Genomic DNA, 25,833 nt, shown 5'->3' on the forward strand with positions numbered 1-25,833 from the left:
ACAGAAAATGCAGTGTTCGACAGTCGGACACATGCAGCACAGAGGGTGGGTTGCTGGTGGCCTTCATGGCCAGGGCACCCGGCCATGGCGGCCGATATGGGTGCTGGGAGATGGGGCAGGGTGGGGGTTCGGTGCCTGTCCAGGGGGTCGGGGAGGTGGGTGGGTTACGGGTGTGTGGGTCGGGGGTTAGTGCCAGGGGCACAGCGCTGCATACTCACCCTGGCCAACCTGAGGAGGTTGTGCAGTTTCTTGTGGCACTGCTGGTCAGTCCTAGCGGTGCTGCCGACGGCGCTCACAGCCTCTCCCACCTGTAACCAGGCTCGGGGCATGACGGCGGATGGCACCGCTTCCTCACCCCGGGGTACGGGGTAGCCTGCCTCTCTTCCATTGCATCCAGCAGCAGGGTCTCCAGTTCAGCATCAGTGAATCGTGGTGCCACTTGCCTTACTGCCATCTTGTTGGCTGGGATGAGAATGTGTTGGGAGTGGAATGCTTATATGCAGCTGCAGCTTGTCAGCCTCTCGAGTACCAATCCCAAATCCGGTGAATCAGACACCGTTTTTCATTGGAATTGGTCATGTTCCATGTGGCGTCGGTGCTAGCCCCTTAACGATTGGTGGATTGATGAGAAACAGCTGCAATTTTGCTGTCATGGAACACCACTGATTCAGTCCCGATGTCAGCACTTAGTTTCTGGCGGGAGAGTTACGCCGCTTATCTTTGTTTTCAAATCCCTCCATGGTCTTGCATCTTCCTTACCCTGTAATCTCCTCCAGCCCCACAACCCTCTGAGATATCAGTGTTCCTCTAATTCTGGCATCTTGTGCATCCCCAATTTTAATTCTTGTACCATTGGTGGACAGATCTTCTGCTGCCCCGGCCACTAGCTCTGAAATACCCTCAGGATATTGTGTCCAGTCCTTGTCACCTCACTATAGGAAGGATGTGGATGCTTTGGAGAGGGTGCAAAGGAGATTTACCAGGATGCTGCTTGGACTTGGAGGGCATGTCTTATGAAGAAAGGTTGAGGGAGCTAGGGCTTTTCTCACTGGTGCGAAGAAGGAAGAGAGGTGACTTGATAGAGGCGTACAAAGTGATGAGAGGCATGGATAGAGTGGATAGCCAGAGACTTTTCCCCAGGGTGGAAATGGCTGTCATGAGGGGACATAATTTTAAGGTGATTGGAGGAAGATATAAGGAAGATGTCAGAGGTAGGGGCCTGGATTCTCCGACCTGACGGTGGGTGGGAGAATCGCTGGGGGGGGGGGGGGGGGGGGGGGAGAATTGCGTCACGCCGCCCTGCCGATTCTCTGGCGCCGATTCTGATCGCCGCCGCGCAGGTCGGGGGAAGTTGAAAGCGACACCCCCGGCAATTCTCCGGGCCTCGACGGGCCAAGTGCCCGCCGAGTTCGGCCGAGTCCCGCCGGCGTGGGTTACGTATGGTCCCACCTGGCGGGACCTTAGAGTTCTGGCTGCCGGGGCCGTCCTGGAGGGGGGGGCGGTGGGATCCGACACCGGAGGGAGCCTCCACGGTGGCCTGGCCTGCGATTGGGGCCTACCGATCGGCGGGTGGGCTAGTTCCGTGGGGGGCCTATGTTCCTCCGCGCCGGGCCCCTGTGGAGCTCCGCCATATTGCTCGGGGGTTGGCGCAGAGACGGGAACCCACGCGTCTGCACGGACTCTCGCCGGCCGTGGCGCGCATGGACGGACTCGAGCCGGCCGTGGCATGCCGGCTTTCGGGCGCCGGAGCTGCGGACAGCACTCTGGCACCGTACTAGCCCCCTGGGAAGGGGTGAATACTTGCCACGAGGCCCGTTGACGCCGAGTGGCTCGCGCCGCTTTTCACGTCGCCGTCAGAACTTGGCCGCGGGATTGGAGAATCCCGGCCAGGTTCTTTACATAGAGAGTGATGGGTGTGTGGAATGCACTGCCAGCAGAGGTGGTGGAGTCAGAGTCATGAGGGACATTTAAGCGACTCTTGGACAGGCACATGGACAGCAGTAAATTAAAGGGGTGTAGGTTATGTGGTCTTAGATTAGGATAAGTGGTCGGCACAACATCGTGGGCCAAAGGGCCTGTACTGTGCTCTACTGTTCTATGATACCTCTTTGCACTGCTTTGTTTCATTAAGACAGAAACTTCCAGTCATCTGACCTAATATCTCCTTATGTGGTTCCTTATGACACATTTTGTTTTCTAATGCTCCTGTGAAGCGCTTTATTTTATTACATTAAAAGCGCTCTTAACTGTGTTGTTTAGTCTATTGTTCAGCCACTTGAAACCTATCAACCACTATGTCCATCCTCCCTGGGACATTTTTCATATGGCCTGCTACCTTTTTTGCTGCTAAAAGTCGATAAAAACCTGACTTTTCTATTGTACTTTCTGACATCTACTAGATTCCTTCAATTCTTCCTCAGTCTCTTCCCACTTTTAAAAGACTCAAATATTCTCTAATGTGAAATGGCTATATACTTAATCTTCTCACTTAATCTTCTGTTAGTTGGCTCTGCATAAATTTTGCTTCACAGAACATAGAATTCCTCCAGTGGACGAGGGCATTTGGCCCATCAAATCTGCACTGACCTTCTGAAAGAGCACCCTACCCAGGCCCACTCCCCTGCCCCAACCCCACAACCCACCCAACCTACATATCCCATGACACCAAGGGGCAATCCAACATGGCCAATCCACCTAACCTGCACATCTTTGGTCTGTGGGGGGAAACCAGAGCACCCGGAGGAAACTCACGCAGACACGACGAGAAAGTGCAAACTCCACAGACATTCACCCATGACCGGAATTGAACCCAGGTCCCTGCCGCTGTGAGTCAGCAGTGCTAACCACTGTGGCACCATGTCAATCTTGATTGTCAAAGGTGTTTATACAAAACTCCAGATCACCTATCAATTTCCAAATCTCCACCATTTAACCTTGCCACTCTGCAGCCTCTCCTCGGCTGCCTGCCACTGATTGTTCCAAGAGTCATCCTAAATAGAACTTCCTTCTTATTTGATTAGTTACAACTAATTAGGAAATTATGACCAAAGTGAATAACTTCAAGCATTTTGCTTGTCTCTTGATTATTTTTGAGGCATAAACTATATGAATTAGGAAAACATAAGGCACAGCAATATAGTTGGGATTGAAAATATAAATGGCAGGAGTTGGAAACCACCAGATAAGGGTTGATTGTAACACTAGTCCATTAGACAGAATAATCTTGTCGGGTCAAATGTATTTTCTCATTCCACAATTTTTTATTTTTTTTTACATACTGTACCACATATTTATAGAAAGGAGTGTTTTAATAGCTCTATTATCATGAGTACTTAGGAGCACTGATTTAAAAAAATCATCTGCCATGAATTAACGAAAAGGAACTCTTAATTCTTAGCAGTAGTCAAGGAAACATTGTTCTATTATTCTTATAAAGAGGGCAACACTTAGACAGGCAATATGTAGCACTGCAGAGCCAATAACTAAGCCTGGTTTACACAAATGTCGAGTAGTTTTTCATCACCGTCATCTGGAAACCTAAATCTCAAAAGTAAGCCAAATAAAGTATACTTCCTGGAATGTCAAACTATAGCTGGTTACAGCTATTTCATTATTATAAGCTACAATATTTTGTAAGGCACACCATTTTCTAAAAAAACTTATAACCACCAATAAAATTATTCCAAGTTAGCAAAATGAATTACAGGTAAGAGAACAAAATGCAGAGGCTCAAAGTACAAAAGTAAAGCTCCAATGATTTTTTTGCCCTTGACTCCCATGTAAAATGCATAAATATGTCTAAGGGTTAATTTCCCAGGTCCTTACATACTTTGAGGCACCTCACACACCACAAATTTACATCTTGAAATATTGTGGGAAGCAGTTCCACAAATTTCCAAACTTGAGGTATGTGAGATACCTTACATTAAATGAGAACTCATAAGAACTGCTTTGAAAATAAAACAATATTTTAATTTTATTAATGCACTGTTGAGTTGAAATCTATCAGTTATTCATGTAATAAATTAAGTTTGAGTCCTGTGTCTGCTATTCAGATAACACTAGACAAATGTTCTGCACTACTTGTGCCCCAGAAACAGCAATTAAATGATTATTTTTGTGGTGTTGGTTGTAGAAGAATATTACTCAGGACAACAGGATAGCATTTTGCTTTGCTTGGCATAATGCCATGGGGCTTTTAAAATTGAACTGAGTGAGATATGAGAATGAGTACACTGGGCCTCAGTTTTCCATCTTATGCAAAGGACAGTACCTCTGACTATGCAGCAGTCCCACGGTACAACATTGGAGTGCCAGCTTAGATGATATAGGGCTTGAACCTATAGTATATATAGCTCCTTGCATATCCTCAAATTAATACTTCTACAAATTGATAGCTCATTTGTCAGATTAAGGCAAATTTGGAGGAATGTGTTGCACCTTCAGCATCAGATGGGTTGTTCTGTTGTTGTGGCTGTGATGTCACAACCTTAGAGATTTTTATTATGTTTGTTTTGCCAACTCATTCCATCGCAACTGTGTCCAATGTTTACATACAAGACTAAAAACCTGGATTTTTAAAAGCTAACAAAACAGCTATTCAACATTCATCAATGCTTCATTGACATTACGACACTCATTTTACTTTACTTCAAGCAAGATCTCAGATGTTTCTGAAGCATAGCAAACAGAAATTCCAGTAGACAAACTTCACATGAAAACCCCTCAGCTATGATCTTGTGCGTGCTGTTTTCAGATGTGCATTAATCCATTTGGTTTGTTTGTGAAAATAGCACAAAGGAAAATAACACAATCTTGTCAAGCGTTCACACATAAAGTTTCCCAAACAGAGCTTCTACCCTAATAGATGCAATGTAAATGCAAGATTTATTTCATTTTCAATAACCAATTAGGCTTCACTTACCTAAACCTTAGAGAAACCAATGAATCACAACAGTCAATGGGTACAAAATATAGATAAAATTATTTCAATCTATGATCACAGCTTCAAGCAGATTTTTTTAACCTGATATGCAAGTTATGTGACACCGAGTATGATCTTGGCATAAAATGCGCAGCTGTGACTGATGTAAGAGATACACTGATTTTTAAGTATCAGCTTCAATTTATGGTTTGTCTACTGAAAGGTTTGTCACTCACCAGTGCCTATGTCACTACTTGACTCAAGAATTTACAGACAACTATGAGAAAAAAATGAACCACCTGGAAGAGGTTACTTAAAAATAAAACTGCTTCACTAATTAGCTGGTAACTTTAAAATCAAATTAAGACAGCACTTTTGTCTTTATGATGTTCCAGGATGAGCTATGTTTCTATGTGGCTAGGGTTGGGAGAAATAGCCTTTGTTTTATTGCCTTGTGCACTGATTAATGCAAAATCATCTTACGAAGGATTGAACAACTTCAATTCATTGAATGGTCCCAATTCAACAGTGATATTTAATGCTATTTTGTTTGATTTTATTACTTATTTATTACATGAAAGATTTAAATAAAAACAAAAATGCTGGGAAAACTCAGCAGCTAAGGCAGCATCTGCTGAATCAGAGATAATATTTCAGATCGTGGTGACCTTTCATCAGGACAACTGTTTTGTGTTTTTATTTCAGATTTCCAGCATCCACAGTATTTTGTGTTTGCACGTGAAAGACTGATCTTTATTAATTAAACTTGTACTATCTCAGTGAACATTCTATGTCTAGTGCAGTAGGAAATGCATGTCACACACATGGGGTTGAATTTTCAAAAAGGTTCGGGGTTGGGATGGGCGAGGGTGGAACCCCATATTGGCGCCCTTGGTATTAATGTGGCGTCACAAAGCCTGACCTTGAGCAATATGGAGAAAGGTCAGTTTGGGTCACAAACGGCCTCCCGCCTGCAAGCAGTGGGCAGCCAATTTAATTCAAATTCGTACAATTAAAAGGCCTATTAAGGACTTATTTCCAGTCAACATGTAGGCAACCCACATTCGGACTGGAACACTTCCAGGGAAGTGTGGTGGGCTGATGTTGAGAAGGGGTGAGGGACAGGCGCACTTTAATCCAGGAGGAACCTTCCCACCCACAGATGTAATAGCTGCGGGCCACAGCTTCAGCTGCTGCTGGTAGTCCCCTGGAGGTGCAGTCAGGCATCTGTAGCTGTTTTAGAGAACTTACCTGGCCTTCTCGCTCTCTCCTTCTATCTTCACATTGGCAGCTCCCACCTCACCTGGTGGGGCTGCCGATCTCTGAGTGCTGCAAACGGTATCCCATTGGCCTTCCAGCTTCAGGAGCCTGCCCACCGTCCCTCACTGGACAGTGAGCCCACTCCTTGCCTTTAATTGGCTGTTCCTTTGAAAATATTGGTGGCCATGTCTGCTGGTGTGCAGGGCAATAAAATTAATTTCCCTTGTTTTCCCAACTCTAGTCACATAGAAACTTAGCTCATCCTTGAACATTGCTAATAAAAAAGTGCTGTTTTAAAATGATGCTGCTTGGGGTCGGGAGAAGGGACTGGGCTCGACATTGGGTTCCTGCCCCCAGAATGAAAATTCAGTCCATTCTGTTGAAAGCAAATGGAAAGTCGTGGTCACATGACTATTGAAGTTATTGGAAGATTGCTATCTTTTTAAAAATTAATTGACAGCGAAAGGTCAGTGATTCGCTGTATTTCCTACTGCCCCTTGGAGCTTATTTCCCATTGATTTTTTTCAACAATACCTGTTCATCCTGAACATTTGTCCGGTTTCCCCAAAAATGCCTCCCAGCAAAATCGCCATCCCAACTTGAAGATAGGTTGAATTCCTTTACAAACAGAAAGGTCCAGCACCCCCACTTTATGAGGTTGTCATGACATATTATCAATTCTTCCTTCTCACCCCAAAAAATGTACTGCAGGTTTTCACCTTAGAACTAAAAATAACTCCCTCTTCAAATGAAATGCGCCAATGTTTCAACAATGCATCAATTTTCCTTTGCTGTTCACTAAATATGTTACTCCTTACACCAGCACCTACTCCGGTTCCTGATATTTAATCATAGAAGTGGACAACGAGTGCCCCAGTACACGCTTGTGGGAAAAAATCCCAGCTGGCTTTCATCTCATCACCTGTGTTTTTTAACAATAAAATTCTGACAGAAAACAGCCCCCTTTCTAATCCACCGGGTGTTTCAAGCAACAGCATTCACTGAATTTGCAACTGAATTTGTACCAATCCTGTCTCTGTAAACTCACTTGAACAAAGAAAAAAAAAATGAAGAACTGCATCTGAAATGACCAGTCTTACCGTAACAGAATCGAAAGCAGCACAGCTGGCCCATGGCAGCCTGTGGTTCCAACGTTGTTCCCTTTAACCACTCCAAGCCACTGATCAATGATCTGCACAGCTTTGGAAAAAAGCTTTTCTTCACTTTCACAGGGGGGGAACTCAAGGCAGTGGCTTGCAAAGAGCTCCACCTCCCTGTCAAGCTTACTCATGTAATTGCTTTAAGATTGACAGCAAAGCAGCCATCCTCCTTCTCTCTCTCTCCCCCCCTCTCTCTCTCACTCGCTCTCTGTCTCTCTCCCTGGTCCCACCCTCATGCCAAATATGGTCTCCTTATTAATGATGCAATCTCTCAGTGATTAATTTAAAATTGTGGCACACAGCAAGTAAATACGCTGTAACTTTCTCTTTTAAACAATAAAAATCAAACTGAGTGTCAGTGCTGGGAATTTTGTTTGAATTGTTATTGCAGAACACCAAGGATTAACTCTTCACACCTCAACAGCTCTTCACTTCCAGTCTTCAAAGCAGAATTCTGCAAAGTGAGTAGGCAAATGTGGAATACAGAATTAGACGAAATTGAGAGAATCATAGATTTCTCGCCCCCCGCCTCCCAAGTTTCTCCCATTATCATTCTTCGCTTGAAGATGATGGAACTGACTTTCCTGTGTTTGGCAGCCTTGCTACTAACCTGGGTGTAAAGTACAAGGGCAAAAAAAGATGCCAAGCTATAATACTGGCTACCTGCTCCTTTTGCACTGTACAGGGACTTTTGGGTGTTCTTCCCAAGATGGAGTATACCTGAATCAGGTGCATGCAGGGCAATTCTATGCAAATACGGTAGAAATAGCCTAACATCACCCACTCTGACAAGCCTGACGTGTAACCATTCATAGTAGTGATTAACTCATGAATCCCTAGTTGCTGTGACCAGGAGAAAAACGGAGCCAACAAAAAGTTACGCCACTTTTTTCTTCCAGCGGTAGAAGAGGGCTGAAGGCCTTTTGGATACAGTTACTCCTAAACAGCAGCATCTCCTCTGGTTACAGGCACTTGCAAACCATAGATGTTGACAAGCAGTGTGCAGTTAGAAGTCTTGGAAAAAAGATAGTTATCCTGTATCTCCTTTTTTGAGAAAAAATGGTGTAGAACTGCGCCTGAGACATCACCTACCAGTCTTACCATCGCAGAAGCACAACTGCTCTCGACAGAATAGCCTCTTTTTTTGGAGGAAGAGTTTAAATAAAGAACTACATTCAGTAACGCTGATCTTTGGTAGCTGGCAGCCAATAGTCATTGCTAACCTTTCTCCCAACTTCCTATTCTGGCAGACTGGAGACTCTGCACCAGGAAAGCATCTGGTGATCAAATCATATCAGACGGAGTGTATTTTGGCTGACTAGTGCCAAGGCCATATTTCACATGGTTTTAAATTAATGACAGATTACATCATTAATCAGGAGACCATATTTGGCAGAGGGGTGGAAAGAGAGGGTGAGAGATAATGAGAGCAAGACAGAGCAGGAGAGAAGGGGATGGGTGTCTTTCTTGTGGATGCAAAAGTGGTTTAACACTTCCCACAATTCAACAGAAGCTGATTAAATAATAATCCTGCTTCCCAGAAACAATGAAATTCAAAGTCATTCAGGTTATTCGTGGGACTTCTGTTGTCCCTGTTGTCTCTTCAGGGTGACTGCTATGCTTGAGGCCTGGAATTGTTCAGACTGCCCCTTTCTTGCTTGCCTATGGCAATAGTGGGCCTCCATGAAGAGCAGGCATTGGCGTTGCAGTTCTGCCAATTTTTTTAATTAAAAAAAATTTTTTTTTTAATTTTTTTAAAACAAATTTGTAACATTTCCAGAGAGATCACAGGGCCTATGCAAAGGGCCTTAACATAGTGAAAACAAACAGTGGGAAAGAATAAACATGTTAACAAAACATTTCCCCTATCAACTTTGCCATGCCCCATGTGTTCAACTAAACTAACCTGGCTCTAACTCTTCCCCCCCCCTCGGATGCTGCTGCTATTGGTTCCCTGCACCGCTCCCTGAGAGTTCGCAGTGACTCTCTCCCTCAGGGGATCCCTCGACACCCCCCCCCCCCCACCTTGCCCCTTAAGTCTCCTCTGCTCCCCTTCCCGTCTGCCCCCCCCCCCAACCCCTAACCTCCCTCAGGGGATCCCTCGACACCCCCCCCCCCCCCCATGCCCCTTAAGTCTCCTCTGCTCCCCTTCCCGTCTGCCCCCCCCTAACCTCCCCCACCCCCCGAGGCCTGACCTGCCAGGCCAGCCCCATGCCTGGCCCTAGCCCGCCCCTCCTCCTACTCTCCCTGGTGCCCCCTGACCTACGATAGCTAATCTGACCCCTGCCCTTGGCACCTGTCTGTCTCCTACCCGAGCACTTGGGCACTCCCCTCACACACCAAGGACCCATCAACCTGATTGTATCTCCCCGTGCCCTTCCATGTCTCCTGACCAGCCCCTAGCCCATCCCCCTCTCCGAGGCTCCGATCTCCCGCCAACAGGTACCAAGCGCGGGACCCCCTTTGCAGGGCTCCTCTCTCTACCACCACCCCCCCCCGGATGCAATCTCCCACAAACACCCCACACAGTGCGCCCTCCAGCCCCCGCTCCCTGTCCCAGCTGAAAACAATCTTGGATATAACATTACAGTACAGGATAATCTAACAAACAGCCGCTCTGAGAGCCCAGAGTCCCTTAGTTCAAGTCCAGCTTCTTCTTTCAAGAAAAAAAAATCACTCCTAATCAGAGCAAGTTAGGTTAACAGACCGCCGCCACTGTACTGCACGGAAAAAACTAAGTGCCCTTTAGTTCAAGTCCATCTTCTTTTCTTTGATAAAAGTCCAAACCTGCTCCGGTGTCTCAAAGTAGTAGTGGAGTTCCTCAAACGTAACCCACAGCTTCGCAGGATACAGCATTCCAAACCTCACCTCCTTTGTGTAGAGGGCTGCCTTTACCTTAATGAATCCTGCACGCCTCTTGGCCAGCTCCGTTCCCAAGTCCTGGTAAATGTGCACCTCGCAATTCTCCCATCTGTTGCTCCTCTCCGCCTTGGTCCATCGCAGCACACGATCCCTGTCAGCAAGCCGGTGAAAGCGGACCACCAAGGCCCTCGGTCGGTCGCCCGTCCTGGGCTTCCTTGCGGGGGCTCTATGCGCCCCATCCAACTCCAGGGGTCGAGGGAAGGCCTCCAGTCCCATTAGCACCTCAAGCATACCCCTCACCTATGCACCCACATCCTACCCCTCGCAGCCCTCAGGGAGGCCAACGATCCTCAAATTCCACCTCCTGGCTCCGTTCCCAAGCTCTTCAAGCTGCTCCTGCATCCTCCTCTGGCGGGCGTTCAGCTCTTCCACCTCGTGCTCCAGCTCCGCTACCGTGTCCGCCTGGCTGGAGATCTTCACCTTGACCTCCCTGAGCGCCTTCTCCTGGACCGCCTGCGCCTCGACAATTCGGTCCATTACCGCCCTCATCGGGTCCAACGTGTCCCTCTTCAATTCAGCGAAGCAGTTCTTAAAAAACTCCATCTGCTGCTCCCTTGGCCAGTGAGCCTCCGCTCCCTGGTCGCTGCCGTCCGCCATGTTTCGCCGCCCGGCCTGGGGTCCCCGCTGCTCCCGTTCGAGCCCTGCCGCTCCACTCAACCACTCCTGGTCCAGCTGCTCATACCCCGGGGGGGGGGGGGGGGAGCCTCTTCCCTATCGTCCCCTCAACCTACCAGGTCGCAGGTCCCACAAATGTCCGTTTAACAGGTCAGTTTGTCCATCGCGGGCGGGAGCGATCCGACCTGCTTCCTCGAGGGCGCCTGCAGTTCTATCAATGTGTATGCCTGGAACACTGAGAATGATGATGGTATTTGGCGGCCGTGCAAAATGGGTAATAACAAATTAGCAATCAGTGAAGGAAAAGAGAACTGTGGGGAGTGTAAACGTGCTGTCAATTTGTTATCACCCATTTTTCACAATCACTTGTGACCAATTTCACCTCCATAGTAACTAAATTATGCTAGAACAACATGCCCAGGAAAATCCACTCTCGTATGTTCCACTCAACCCTCACCTTTACTAACATCACTACGGGAAGGGGGATTATCTTGTATGATTTGGTTAAAACTATATTCACTTAGCACTTCTCAGATAAGTCTTAGGACACTTTATGTACAGGGAGATAAATTTAGTACAACTGTGGGCTCTGCAACTTTCTCAATATAATTATTATCCAGGCAGGATGAACTGTTTAATCTTAGAAATGGAAACTTAATCGAGATGCCAATTCCATGACTCCTTCTAATGTAGCAAAGTAAGTGCTTGTAAACAAAGTCTTAAGGGCAGCATTTAGCTTGTTGCTACTGCACAAGTGTAATGTGTACCAGTACAATATTTAAGACCTCTTCCTCAATTAATTATTATTATTTTGTAATACAAATTTAGAATACCCAATTCTTTTTTTTCCAATTAAGGAATAATTTGGCCTGGTTAATCCACCTACCCTGTCCACCTTTGGGTGTTTCCCAGTACTCGCAGTGACGAGAAACACATGGCTATTCAACGTGACTCGCTTTGAATAAAACCGCACATCGCCCCATTGTATCGAGAGATCGGGCGCCATCGATCTCTCAGGCCCTGAAAAGAATCCCCAACCTACCCCCCAGCCCGAACGCAACATGGGAGGGTTGCCCGGCCTCCGGCCCGCTCCCCCGCAACACCCACACCAGGCAACCCCGGCCCGATCATGTGCACGCAAAAAATGCCACCTGGGTACCCTGGCACTGTCAACCTGGCACCCTGGCAGTGCCCCTGCCAGCACCACCTGGGTACCCTGGGAGTGCCACCTGGGTGCCAGCCTGCCAGGGGCATTGTCAGGGTGCCAGGTTGGCACTGCTAAGCTGCCAATCGGGCATTTTTTGCGCCAGAGCAATCAGGCCGGGGTTGCCTGGTGTGGGTGTTGTGGGGTGCCAGGGGAGTTGTGTTCGAGCTGGGGCGGTAGGTCGAGGATTCTTTTGGGTGCCTCGGAGATCTCTTGCTACAATGGAGAGTTCTGGTGAGCGGAGCCCCCCTGATAAAAAACAGAGCTATGTGCGGCCTCGGGCGCGCGTTCCCCGTTGAGGCCCCCTTTTCAAAGCGAGTCGCGTTGAATAGCCATGTTTTTCTCGGCGCTGCGACTCAGCGACTTTGTTCCTTTTTGGGAAGATCGCGCCCGTAGAAATCGTTTCAGCAGTGAACTTGCCGGCGAGACCAGCTCCTCAGAGATTGGGTGGCATTTTGAAAGGGTGCACTGTAACTAAGTGAGCTTGAGGGTCCCCCCAATTGCCCCCCACCCCCACCCCCACCCACAGGCAATGCCACCCACTCCCCAAGTGAGGACGCCCAGCTATGGAGTCCATGAGGGCCCTCCCCCGTTTCAGGCTCCCACCCCATTATCTGGCTTCTCATATAATGAAGCTGTCCATGTCCAAATGCAGCAAGATCTGGACAATATCCTGCCTTGGGTTGTCACGTGGCAAGTTACATTCGGACCACACAAGTACCAGACAATGACCATCTCCTATAAGAGAGGATCTAACCACCGCCCGTTGACATTCAGTGGCATTATCATCGCTGAATTCCTCACAATCAACATCCTGGGGGGTTACCATTGATCAGAAACTGAACTGAACTAGCCATATATTAATCCTGTGGCTACCAGGGCAGGTCAAAGATTCAGAATCCTACGGCGAATAACTCACCTCCTGACCCCCCAAAGCCTGTCCACCAGATACGCCAAAACACTGAATGTCTTTAAGACAGAGATAGATAGGTTCTTGATTAATAAAGGGATCAGCGGGTTATGAGGAGAAGGCAGGAGAATGGGGATGAGAAAAATATCAGCCATGATTGAATGGCAGAGCAGACTCGATGGGCCGAGTGGCCTATCTCTGCTCCTATGTCTCATGGTCTTACAAGGCACAAGTCAGGAGTATAATGGAATACTCTCCACTTGGCAGGATGAGTGCAGCTCCAACAACACTCAAGATGCTTGACACCATCAGGACAAAGCAGCCCACTTGATTGTTCCTCCTTCCACAAGCATTCAAACCCTCCACCATCTATGAACAGTGGCAGCCATGTGCACTATCTGCAGGATGCACTGCAGTAACTCACCAATGTTCCTTAGACAACATCTTCCAACCCCACGCCCACTACCAAAGAACAAAGAAAAGTACAGTAAGAAGTCTTACAACACCAGGTTAAAGTCCAACAGGTTTGTTTCAAACACTAGCTTTCGGAGCACTGCTCCTTCCTCAGGTGAGAAATTCAGATTCACCTGAGGAAGGAGCAGTGCTCCGAAAGCTAGTGTTTGAAACAAACCTGTTGGACTTCAACTTGGTGTTGTAAGACTTCTTACTGTGCTCACCCCAGTCCAACGCCGGCATCTCCACATCAAAGAAAAGTACAGCACAGGAACAGGCCCTTCGGCCATCCAAGCCTGCGCCGACCATGCTGCCCGACTAAACTAAAATCTTCTACACCATCTAGAAGGACAAGAGCAGCAGATGTCTGGGAACCCCATCACCTGGAGAGTTCCTCCAAGTCACACCACCCTGACATGGAAATATATCACACCTCCTTCACTGTCACTGGGGCAACATCCTGGAACTCTCTAACAGTATAGTGGCTGTACCTACACCTCAGGGTCTGCAATGGTTCAAGAAGGCAACTCACCACCACCTTCTGAAGGGTAGGTAGGGATGGGCAATAAATGCTGGCCTAACCAGCGCGCCCACATCCCGTAAATGAATAAAAAAAATATCAGGTCCCCCCTTCACCCCTCGAACCGTTATGAGGCCCCTTCATACACCCACTCTTCACCTCCCCACCCTTCATACCCTACACCCTCCCCTCGTATAGGCATGCCCCCCCCCATAGGCCCCGACCCTTGGCAGTACCAACCTTACACCCGGGCACCTTCGGTTTGCCAGACTGGTGCCTGTGCAGTACCTATGGCACACTGGCAGTGCCAACCAGTGCCTGGGTGTCAGAGGGAGTGTCAGGAAATTGCCCTACTCTTCCCTGACCACCCTGGGGCTCCAATGGGCTCCGAGATCCTTGAACGGCCATCACAACTGGTCTTTGCTTATAGAGATAAGTAATTGGTGCCCAGTTGAGGCCTCTCCGGTGTGGCTGGTGACTCAAGGGTGCCCGGGTGAATGTGACGTCACAATGGCGGCGCATATTCAAATTAGCCTAATGGCTCCCCCAGCCCGCCATTTCCCTTTACATGCTACCCATCAGTGGCATTATTGGAAAAACATAGCATGACAGTCCACAAGTACACCCAGCTCCACTGACCACCATCTTTCCCAACCTCTCGCTGTTTCTAAATTGTCAGTCAACTTGTCTGACATCTAGTAATGGATGAACAAAAACTTATTCTAATTTAATATTGGGAAAACCAAAGCTATCGCCTTCAGCCTCAATTACAAATCCGTTCCAGAGATTTCCTGAAGCTGAACCAGATCAGTCACAATCTTGGTGTCTTATTTGACTTAGCAGTGAATTTCTGATCACATATCCGTGTCATCACGAAGACGGCCTATTCCCACTTGCATAATATTACATCATGGCTCACTGCTGCTGAAACTCTCGTACATGCCTTTGTTACTTATAGACTCAGCTATTCCACTGCACTCCTAGCAAACACCCATTTTCTACCTTCTGTAAGCTTGAGATCATCGAAATGTGTTGCCCATGTCTTCACTCGCAGCAAATCGCTTTCACCTATCGTTCCTGTACTCGCTGGCATACACCTTGGTTTTTAAAATTGTCATCCTTTCCAAATCATGCTATAGTTACACCCCTATCTCTGTAATCTTCTCCAGCCCTACTGTTTGTGTTTGGAAGATCTTTATGGGTTGCTATAATAATAATTCAGCACAGTTTCTGAAGAGGAACATTAATGTCAAGGTTGGTGTGCTTTGTTAAAAATGTCAACTTTTCAATGTTGGACTGTGCATGTGTGTGAAGCTAGCCACACTGAAAAAGGGGAAGTTATGAATGTAGATGTAAGGAGGCCCACAAACTCAATACAGGTCATTGCAGGCACACAGATCATAATGTATTTTCTGCTTCTGAAAGATAGAACAGTTAAATAAAACAAATGATTCATAGAATTTACAGTGCAGAAGGAGGCCATTCAGCCCATCGAGTCTGCACCGACTCTTGGAAAGAGCACCCTACCCAAGGTCAACACCTCCCCCCTATCCCCATAACCCCACCCAACACTAAGGGCAATTTTGGATACTAAGGGCAATTTATCATGGCCAATCCACCTAACCTGCACATCTTTGGTCTGTGGGAGGAAACCGGAGCACCCGGAGGAAACCCACGCACACACGGGGAGGATGTGCAGACTCCGCACAGACAGTGACCCAAGCCGGAATCGAACCTGGGACCCTGGAGCTGTGAAGCAATTGTGCTATCCACAATGCTACCGTGCTGCCCCAAATATGCCATGTGCACCAACATATTGAAGTCTGTTTATGTTAATGCTTGCTTTACTATGATTTTTTTCCCAATGCTATATATATACACTCTAGGCGTAGTTTTTCCAGCCCGTTGCATCCATTGCATAGCCAGCTGCACCAGGAGCATCATGGGAGAGGCCCAAAATGGGCTTCGCGCTAGACGTCCAACCATGTACAAGTCACCCGACTCATGGCGCCTCGCTGGGCATGATTCAGGTAATCATATTTAAATGATCCTTTAGGCTTATCTAAATATACACCCCTGTTCCAGCGGGCCCACGGCCGCACAGGCGAGGCGTCAACCGGGCACCGCTTAGTACTGGTCTCCACAAGCAAAGACCAGGCGTGATGGCCACTCTGGGGTCTTGGTGGCCATTGGAGCACCCAGAGTGGTCGGGGACAGGGCACCCAGGCAGGCCATGCTTAAGAGAGATTTCCTACCGGCCAGCTTTGGGCGCCATTTTGTCTAGAAACCCGATCTCTCTCCACCTCCCCCACCACTGCATCCTCTCCTTTCAGGCCCCCATCCCACTTTTTTGACCGCCGCAAATCCCCCAACCTTTACGAGGTCCCCTGGAAAACCCCCTCACCTGCAAGGGTCTACGTATTGGGGCTATGGCAGTCCAATTGTATTGGCTAGATAATTTATGGCCTAATATGGCATGGTAAGAGACCCTCGATGCCAATAAAAGAAAGAAGCTAAAAGATATCCATTGGCACACATCTAGAGGACAACCAATTAAGGTCCACAGGGCACAAGAAGAAACAAAGAGAAGGCAGTGCCCCAAAGAACACAGAAGCAAGAACTGCCAGAGCTGAGTCTCACTGTATATTCATTGCTATTGTAAGAATTAACTTTTTTAAAAAAGTAAATTCTGACTTGATTAATAAGCATGAGTCTGCATTGTCGGCCAGAATTGGTCAAGTGTCTGGAGTGAGATAGGTTGGGGTATCCCATGCCTCACACAGATTATCACAGCCGGGGTCTTTCTCTTTGTGATATGTTACACTAAAACCCTCCAAGATATCTGTTAAGATAACCCTCCAAGATTTCACCAAATATCACTTCTTGAACATTCCCAATTTTAATTGCTTCACCACTGGCGGCCATGCCTTCAGCTCTGGAATTCTCTTACTAAACTGCTCTGCCTTTCCACTATCTCTTTCCTTTCTTAAGAAGCTCCCTAGACTCTACCTTGCTGACCAAGCTTTTGATCATTTGCCCAAATATCACCTAATTTGACTCTGTGTCTAATTTTGCTTTATGAAGGCGTGTGAAGCATCTTGGTACTTTACTGATTTGAAGGTGTTACACAAATGCAAGTTGTTGTTATTGTTAAAGCAGGAAAAGTAGTTTCAGGATGGAATGTCCAAGGTTTGGGCCTAAATGGCTAAAGGCGCATCCAGCAGTGGTGAGGTAAAGGAAACGGGATTCTCTCTCAGGACCACAGCATTCTCAAAGGCTTTTAATGTTGGAAGAGCCTACAGAGCCAGGTATGGTCAAAACCATGGAGGATTTGAACAAGGACGAGAATTTTAAATCTGAGGTGTTTACAGACCAGGAGCCAATGTATATCAGTGAGCACAGGAACAAATGCTGGATGAGGAGGACTTGATGCGGTTCAGGCTTCATGGAATCACCCCTTAAATATTCTTGTTTGTCTTTACAAAGGTCAGGACAGTGTAAAAGCCAGTATCAGATCAGTGGTGGGATTTGATCTGCGTGGGAAAGGATCTGTGAAACTCTACAAAATACACCGACAACTGAGAAAATACAGACTGCAATGGAATGGTGCCCCGGGGCCTGAGCTGGGGAAACAATCGTCACAACAGCATGGGATGGGTGGGAATCATCATAGAATCATTTACAGTGCAGAAGGCCATTCGGCCCATCAAGTCTGCACTGGCCCTCGGAAAGAGCACCCCTCTTAAGCCCATGCTTCCACACTATCACCATAAACCCCACCCAAACGTTATGGACACTAAGGGCAATTTATCATGGCCAATCCACCTAACCTGCACATCTTTGGACTGTGGGAGGAAACCGGAGCATCCGGCGGAAATCCACGCAGACTCGGGGAGAACATGCAGACTCCACACAGACAGTGACCCAAGCCGGGAATCGAACCTGGGACCCTGGAGCTGTGAAGTAACTGTGCTAACCACTGTGCTACCGTGCTGCCCATGGAATGGAGTACAATTTTAGTTCAAGGATGAGACTCACCCACGGGCTGGATTCGCTTTCTGCTGCTATGGTAGATCCAGACCAGTATTCACCTGGTAACCACTGTGTGGAACTACACCAAGAATGTGTGAATAGATGCATTGGTCTTGGTTGGAGCAGAAGTCTGAAATGAGGATAGAAAGACCCTGGGTGGGATTCTCCGTCAGCCAACGCCGGAATTGCGAAACACTATTGAACAAAGAACAAAGAAAGTTACAGCACAGGAACAGGCCCTTTGGCCCTCCCAGCCTGCGCCGATCCAGATCCTTCATCGAAACCTGTCACCTATTTTCCAAGGGTCTACTTCCCTCTGTTCCCCGCCCGTTCATATATCTGTCTAGATGCATCTTAAATAATGCTATTGTGCCCGCCTCTACCACCTCCGCTGGCAAAGGGTTCCAGGCACCCACCATCCTCTGCGTAAAAAACTTTCCACGCACATCTCCCTTAAACTTTCCCCCTCTCATCTTGAAATCATGACCCCTTGTAATTGACACCCCCACTCTTGGAAAAAGCTTGTTGCTATCCACCCTGTCCATACCTCTCATAATTTTGTAGACCTCAATCAGGACCCCCTCAACCTCCGCCTTTCCAACGAAAACAATCCTAATCTACTCAACCTTTCTTCATAGCTAGCACCCTCCATACCAGGCAACATCCTGGTGAACCTCCTCTGCATCCTCTCTAAAGCATCCACATCCTTCTGGTAATGTGGCGACCAGAACTGCACGCAGTATTCCAAATGTGGCCTAACCAAAGTCCTATACAACTGTAACATGACCTGCCGACTCTTGTACTCAATACCCCGTCCGATGAAGGCAAGCATGCTGTATGCCTTCTTGACCACTCTATCGACCTGCATTGCCACCTTCAGGATACAATGGACCTGAACTCCCAGATCTCTCTGTACATCAATTTTCCCCAGGACTCTTCCATTGACCGTATAGTCCGCTCTTGAATTAGATCTTCCAAAATGCATCACCTCGCATTTGCCTGGATTGAACTCCATCTGCCATTTCTCTGCCCAACTCTCCAATCTATTTATATTTTGCTGTATTCTCTCACAGTCCTCCTCGCTATCTGCAACTCCACCAATCTTAGTATCATCTGCAAACTTGCTAATCAGGCCACCTATACCTTCGTCCAGATCATTTATGTATATCACAAACAACAGTGGTCCGAACACGGATCCCTGTGGAACACCACTAGTCACCTTTCTCCCTTTTGAGACACTCCCTTCCACCACTACTCTCTGTCTCCTGTTGCCCAGCCAGTTCTTTATCCATCTAGCTAGTACACCCTGAACCCCATACGACTTCACTTTTTCCATCAACCTGCCATGGGAAACTTTATATGACATCTACAGCCCTTCCCTCATCAATTAAAGTTGTCCCTTCCTCAAAGAATTCTATTAGGTTTGTAAGACATGACCTTCCCTGCACAAAACCACGCTGCCTATCACTGATAAGTCTATTTTCTTCCAAATGTGAATATAGCCTATCCCTCAGTATCTCTCCAACAGTTTGCCTACCACTGACGTCAAACTCACAGGTCTATAATTCCCTGGATTATCCCTGCTACCCTTCTTAAACAAAAGGACAACATTAGCAATTCTCCAGTCCTCCGGGACCTCACCCGTGCTCAAGGATGCTGCAAAGATATCTGTTAAGGCCCCAGCTATTTCTTCCCTCGCTTCCCTCAGTAACCTGGGATAGATCCCATCCGGACCTGGGGACTTGTCCATCTTAATGCCTTTTAGAATACCCAAAACTTCCCCCTTCCGTATGTCGACTTGACCTTGAGTATTTAAACATCCATCCTTAGCCTCAACATCCGTCATGTCCCTCTCCTTGGTGAATACCGATGCAACGTACTCGTTAAGAATCTCACCCATTTCCTCTGACTCCACGCATAAATTCCTTCTTTTGTCTTTGAGTGGGCCAATCCTTTCTCTAGTTACCCTCTTGCTCCTTATATACGAATAAAAGGCTTTGGGATTTTCCTTAACCCTGTTAGCCAAAGATATTTCATGACCCCTTTTAGCCCTCTTTATTGCACGTTTGAGATTTGTCCTACTTTCCCGATATTCCTCCAAAGCTTCATCAGATTTAAGTTGCCTAGATCTTATGTATGCGTCCTTTTTCATCTTAGCTAGTCTCACAATTCCACCCGTCATCCATGGTTCCCTAATCTTGCCATTTCTATCCCTCATTTTCACAGGGACATGTCTGTCCTGCACTCTAATCAACCTTTCCTTAAAACACTCCCACATTTCAAATGTGGATTTACCCTTAAAGAGCTGCTCCCAATCCACATTCCCTAGCTCCTGCCGAATTTTGTTATACTTGGCCTTTCCCCAATTTAGCACTCTTTCTTTAGGACCACTCTCGTCTTTGCCCATGAGTATTCTAAAACTTACGGAATTGTGATCGCTATTCCCAAAGTAATCACCGACTGAAATTTCAACCACCTGGCCGGGATCATTCCCCAATACCAGGTCCAGTATGGCCCCTTCCCGAGTTGGACTATTTACATACTGTTCTAAACAACTCTCCTGGATGCTCCTTACAAATTCTGCTCCATCTACGCCTCCAACACTACATGAGTCCTATTCAATGCTGAGGAAGTTAAAATCGCCCATTACGACCACCCGATTGCTCCTACATTTTTCCATAAAGATGTCGGTTTTGAGGCTGACATCGTGGCCGGCACCGGGTTCACACCAAATCGCAATTCTCCGGTGCCTCGATAGCGCCGTCAATGTGCTCCACTCCACACGTACAGTAAATGCCATTTGCATATCATTAGTGGCCTGACCCGGTATTCCCTGGTCCCTCCGTGATCCTCCGTGTCCACCGGTGGGGAGAATTCCCAACGGCAAGGTTCACTTATACTTTCAAAAATCGCCATGGCTGATAAGGGGGAGAGAGGGGGGACGGAAAGTGCCCAACATTGCCAAAGTGGGCTGACAGATGTGCCGCTCGCCGGGGGCTTCTGCCAGGGCCTGGGGGAGTAGTGAGGGGAGGCCAGGAGGTGGGAGTGGAGTTGGCCGGACAGGCATGGAACACCAGTGCCGCAGCCTGCTAGGCAGCCAGCGGCTGCGCAAGCTGCTGTCTGTCCACTGTAAACCCAGTGACACGGGTCGTATGGGTGCTCCCCCCAGGCCACCCGTCCTAGGTACCCTCTAGCCCCAGCTGACCCATCAACGGGGTCGGCGCACTCCAGCGCAACTAGTGCCATCTTGTTGGCTGGGATGAGTGTGTGTGGGGAGTGGAATGCTAATATGCGGCTGCAGCTTGTCAGCCTCTCGGGTGAAAATCCCGATCCCGGCAAATCCGACACCACTTTCCATGGGAATCGATCGTGTTCCACATGACCCCGTGCTTGCCCCTCAAAGGTTGCTGAATCGGTCCAGGTGCAGCGCCAGTTTTGTTGTCGCAGAACACCACGAATTCTGCCCTGCCGTCAACAGTTAGGGCTGAATTCTCCGCTGTCGGGGTTCTCCGTTTTGCCGGAAGCCCGGGGGTTTCCCGACAGCGTGGGCTGCCCCACAATGGGAAACCCCATTGACCAGTCGGAGAAACGGAGAACCCCGAGGTCGTGCCATACCATATATCTGGTACGGCGGGACGGAGAAACCCGCCCTATGTCTCAGGGACGGAGAATGCGACCGCCTGAGGCTGAAAAAATCTGCAGTTTGAATTCAGGAGAAATTAAGGTGGTGCCTAAAACTTACAAATTTGATTTGGAAGCAGTGTAGAAAGCTCAAGAGTCAAAGTTGCAGCAGATTTGCAATTCAGGAGCGTATTAGGCCTAAAATTGGAATAATGAGGGAGCTGAGCAGTAAGTGAGTGTGGTTCTAATGAGGAGGGAGTTGAACTTTAAGATACAGTTCCATCTCCTTCCTGTGAATAGGCCTACTGCCCTAAGTCAGCTAACACCACTGTTGGCTTGGAGGCACAAGATAATAACTTGTATTTTGTATGTACATAGCACCATTAATGTAATAAAAAGTCCCAAGGTACTTAAGGGGAGCATTATAAAACAAAATTTACAAAAGAGATGTAGGGCAAGTGGCCAAAAGTTTGATCAAAGAATTAGGTTTAAGAATTGCCTTACGGAGGTGAAATTAGGTGACCTTAATGATGGCCTAGATGTATGGACAAACATTGTTCTCAGAGTTAAATAAGACACCAAAGTAGAGAAGAGTCTGACACAGTCTCAGACAGTTGCCAGTGAGAGGGTTGGAGCTGGTGGCTAGGGAGCAGAGCTTAATGTTTAGTTGAATACATTTTTTGCTTATCCAGTACTAGATATCAGACAAGCAGTCGGACAACTTATCACAGTGAAGGCATCAAGAAAGGTGGTGGTGAGTGAGAGCTGGGTGACATCAGCATATATGTGGAAGATACTTTTCCAGATGATGGCTCCAAGTGGCAGAGTCTAGATGAGAAAAAAAATGTGTGGTGGGGGGGGGGGGGGGGGGGCTGCTGAGGATATAATCTAGGGGGACACCTGAGGTGATAGTGCAGGAACGGGAAGAGAAGCCATTGTTCTCTGGCTCCAACTGGAATGGCAAGAATGGAACGAAACAAATGTGGCCCCACCCAGCTGGATCGTGGGGAGAAGGATGAATGGAAAATGGAATTGGGTGTGGAACGGACAGCAGGTCCAGTACCACTGTTCCGCTCCCTTTCCAAAGATGAATTTCATTCCCTTCTGAGTGCATTGAAAAAGCAATCTAAGCTGAGATATTTTCTGCAGGCTTGGACTTTTATTTTTTCTACCTTATAATATTGATTAATAGGAACTTACTCAAACATCTTTTGAGATAAAGATCAACAGAAAATAAATTCTGCAAAATTCACTTTGCAAATAATTAAAACCCACCCTCTGGTTAAAACTGGTAGGCCTCCCATGTGACCGTTGCTGGTCTGTTCGCAATAATTTTCAGTATAAAGGAGTAGTTCAATCATGAAATGTTCTATTAAAAGTGCTGAGAATCTACTCAACTGACCAATGTCATTGTTAAAGTATTTTTCCTTTCTTTTTGAGACTCTGCTAATTGCTCACACTGCTGCCTCGAAACTCCGGTAGTCAGCAACTGCATAGGCTTCATAGAGAGTAGCCAGTGTTTCACTTGCCTGATTTTCACACAACTGAAAATGCATGTTATGGCACAAATATTGCTGATTTGGGAAATTCTCTATCTGGCAAATATTCCAAAGCAGGTGAATTGCTCGCTGGAGCGGGTGCGCTTCCGTCGAAGTGGCGGTTCCCACCGACAGTGAATCTCGCAGAATGTCACATTATACTAGTTGTTTTAGTAGCTGCACTGAAAGGGTCTTCAGATTTCAAACAAAAAACATGAAAGCTTAGATAAACCACTGTTTCCATGGATACAGAATGTTTTCTGCTACGATGCCCTGCAGCATCAGCTTTCTGTTATGTTCATCTGCATTCTCAGTGGGCCATCCAAACTGCGAATACTGCAGATATATTCTGAACCTCCCAGCACTGGATTCTTTGGTGTACACAATTGCTGCACTTACAAAACATCAGACAAACATTCTCCGTGGGTGCAACTGATTTATTACCGTAGATATTTTTCAATGCTGGAGACTCACTGTGTTCTGATGTCTGGTCTGAAATGCAGTAAGTACTGCGGACCAAGTGCAGGCTGACGATAGTAGTAAGATTTGTTTACAGTAACGCAATAACACATATGCTGATGGCAAAAGCGTTTACAAAACAAGTTAGGAATTGGCCCACAATGGTGATAAGCGTACTTTTCTGCAACATAATTCTTAGTTTGTTGCAATGGGAAGGCATTATTTTATAAGCACTAAACAACGTAATGTCTCTGTAATCAACCAATCCCTCATTCATCCTATGAAGTTCCAAGGCAGTATTAGCCTCTTCAGTTTTTCTGACGTTACCAAGGCAGGAGATTGAATTCACATTCTGCCAGATCTTTGTTCTTATATTTGAGGTGAGGATCTTCAGCATTTGAAGAGACTCTGTGCATGACTGAAGATAGATTGGAGGAGCCCGTCTACCATGTCTATCATGATGCACCATACATTTTTGTTAATGTCCACTTCCATGCAAGGAGTGTCCGACCTCATGTACCATCAGGCATGGCAGGCAAGCAAGTGCATGATTTCTCTCACCAGTGACATGCAAAATTAGTCTTTCAGTCAAAACAGGTGGAGAGATGCCTTGCTTTAGCCATTCCGGGCCTCATTGAAGTGCAGCAAAGTGTTCTCCGGCTATCAGGGAAGTGCAGGGGGAAATAAGAGGGAATATGGGGAATGGTCACATATGCAAGGCACTCCCACTCTTTCTACTCTTACGTCTGTGGTGAGCAAAATACTGGAAAGGATTCTGAGAGATAGGATTTATGATTTTTTTAGGAAAACATAGGGGGTTTGATTAAAGATAGTCAGCATGGGTTTGTGAGGGGCAGGTTATGCCTCACAAGCCGCGTTGAATTCTTTGAGGATGTGACGAGACACATTGATGAAGATGGATGTGGTGTATATGGATTTCAGTTTGGCATTTGATAAGGTTCCCCATGGTAAGCTCATTCAGAAAGTCAGGGGGCATGGGATACAGGGGGATTTGGCTGTCTGGATACAGAACTGGCCGAAAGAAGACAGCGAGTGGTAGTGGATGGAAAGTATTCCGCCTGGAGATCGGTGACCAGTGGTGTCCCGCAGGGATCTGTTCTGGGACCTCTGCTCTTTGTGGACTTTATAAATGACTTGGATGAGGAATTGGAAGGGTAGGTTAGTAAGTTTGTCAATGACACGAAGGTTGGTGAAGTTGTAGATAGTGTCGAGGACTGTTGCAGGTTACAACAGGACATTGACAGGATGCAGAGCTGGGCTGAGATGCGGCAGATGGAGTTCAACCTAGATAAATGTGAAGTGATTCATTTTGGAAGGTCAAATTTGAATGCTGAATACAGGGTAAAAGGCAGGATTCTTTGAATTGTGGAGGAACAGAGGGATCTTGTGGTCCAGTACATAGATCCCTCAAAGTTGATAGGGTTGCTAAGAAGGCGGATGGTGTGTTGGTTTTCATTAACAGGGAGATTGAGTTTAAGAGCCGCGAGGTTTTGCTGCAGCTTTATAAAACCCTGGTTAGACCACACTTGGAATATTGTGTCCAGTTCTTGTCACCTCATTATAGGAAGGATGTGGATGCTTTGGAGAGTGTGCAGAGAGATTTACCAGGATGTGGTGACTCCATAGTTAGGGGGGCAGATAGGAGATTTTGTGGGAATGAGAGAGACTCGCGGTTGATGTGTTGCCTCCCAGGTGCCAGGGTGCATGATGTCTCGGATCGTGTTTTCGGGATCCTTAAGGGGGAGGGGGAGCAGCCCCAAGTTGTGGTCCACATAGGTACCAACGACATAGGTAGGAAAAGGGATAGGGATGTAAGGCAGGAATTCAGGGAGCTAGGGTGGAAACTTAGATCTAGGACAAACAGAGTTATTATCTCTGGGTTGTTACATGTGCCACGTGATAGCCAGACGAGGAATAGGGAGAGAGAGGAGTTGAACATGTGGCTACAGGGATGGTGCAGGAGGGAGGGTTTCAGATTTCTGGATAATTGGGGCTCATTCTGGGATCGGTGGGACCTCTACAAACGGGATGGTCTACACCTGGATCAGAGGGGTACCAATATCCTGGGGGGGAAATTTGCTAATGCTCTTCGGGGGGGGTTTAAACTAGTTCAGCAGGGGCTTGGGAACCTGAATTGTAGCTCCAGTATACAGGGGGTTGAGAGTAGTGAGGTCATGAGTAAGGTTTCAAAGTT

General features: G+C 47.2%; 1 protein-coding gene and 1 long non-coding RNA gene across 5 annotated transcripts in view; one reads left to right on the plus strand and one right to left on the minus strand.

Moving 5' to 3' along the window:
- The window catches only part of LOC140410715 (A-kinase anchor protein 7), a 287,628-nt gene that overhangs the window by 97,190 nt on the left and 164,605 nt on the right, over window positions 1-25,833 (minus strand). Inside the window, exon 8 of one of the 4 annotated variants that reach the window (XR_011940714.1) lies at window positions 18,007-18,195. The exons of the other annotated variants lie outside the window; for them this stretch is intronic. The gene's annotated coding sequence lies outside the window, so the exon portion shown is untranslated. The remainder of the gene's footprint in view (window positions 1-18,006; window positions 18,196-25,833) is intronic. 4 annotated transcript variants of the gene reach the window in all.
- The window catches only part of LOC140410716 (uncharacterized), a 132,984-nt gene that overhangs the window by 27,217 nt on the left and 79,934 nt on the right, over window positions 1-25,833 (plus strand). The gene's annotated exons all lie outside the window — the stretch shown is intronic.

This window comes from Scyliorhinus torazame, chromosome 4, assembly GCF_047496885.1.
Source record: "Scyliorhinus torazame isolate Kashiwa2021f chromosome 4, sScyTor2.1, whole genome shotgun sequence".
Classification (NCBI taxonomy): domain Eukaryota; kingdom Metazoa; phylum Chordata; class Chondrichthyes; order Carcharhiniformes; family Scyliorhinidae; genus Scyliorhinus; species Scyliorhinus torazame.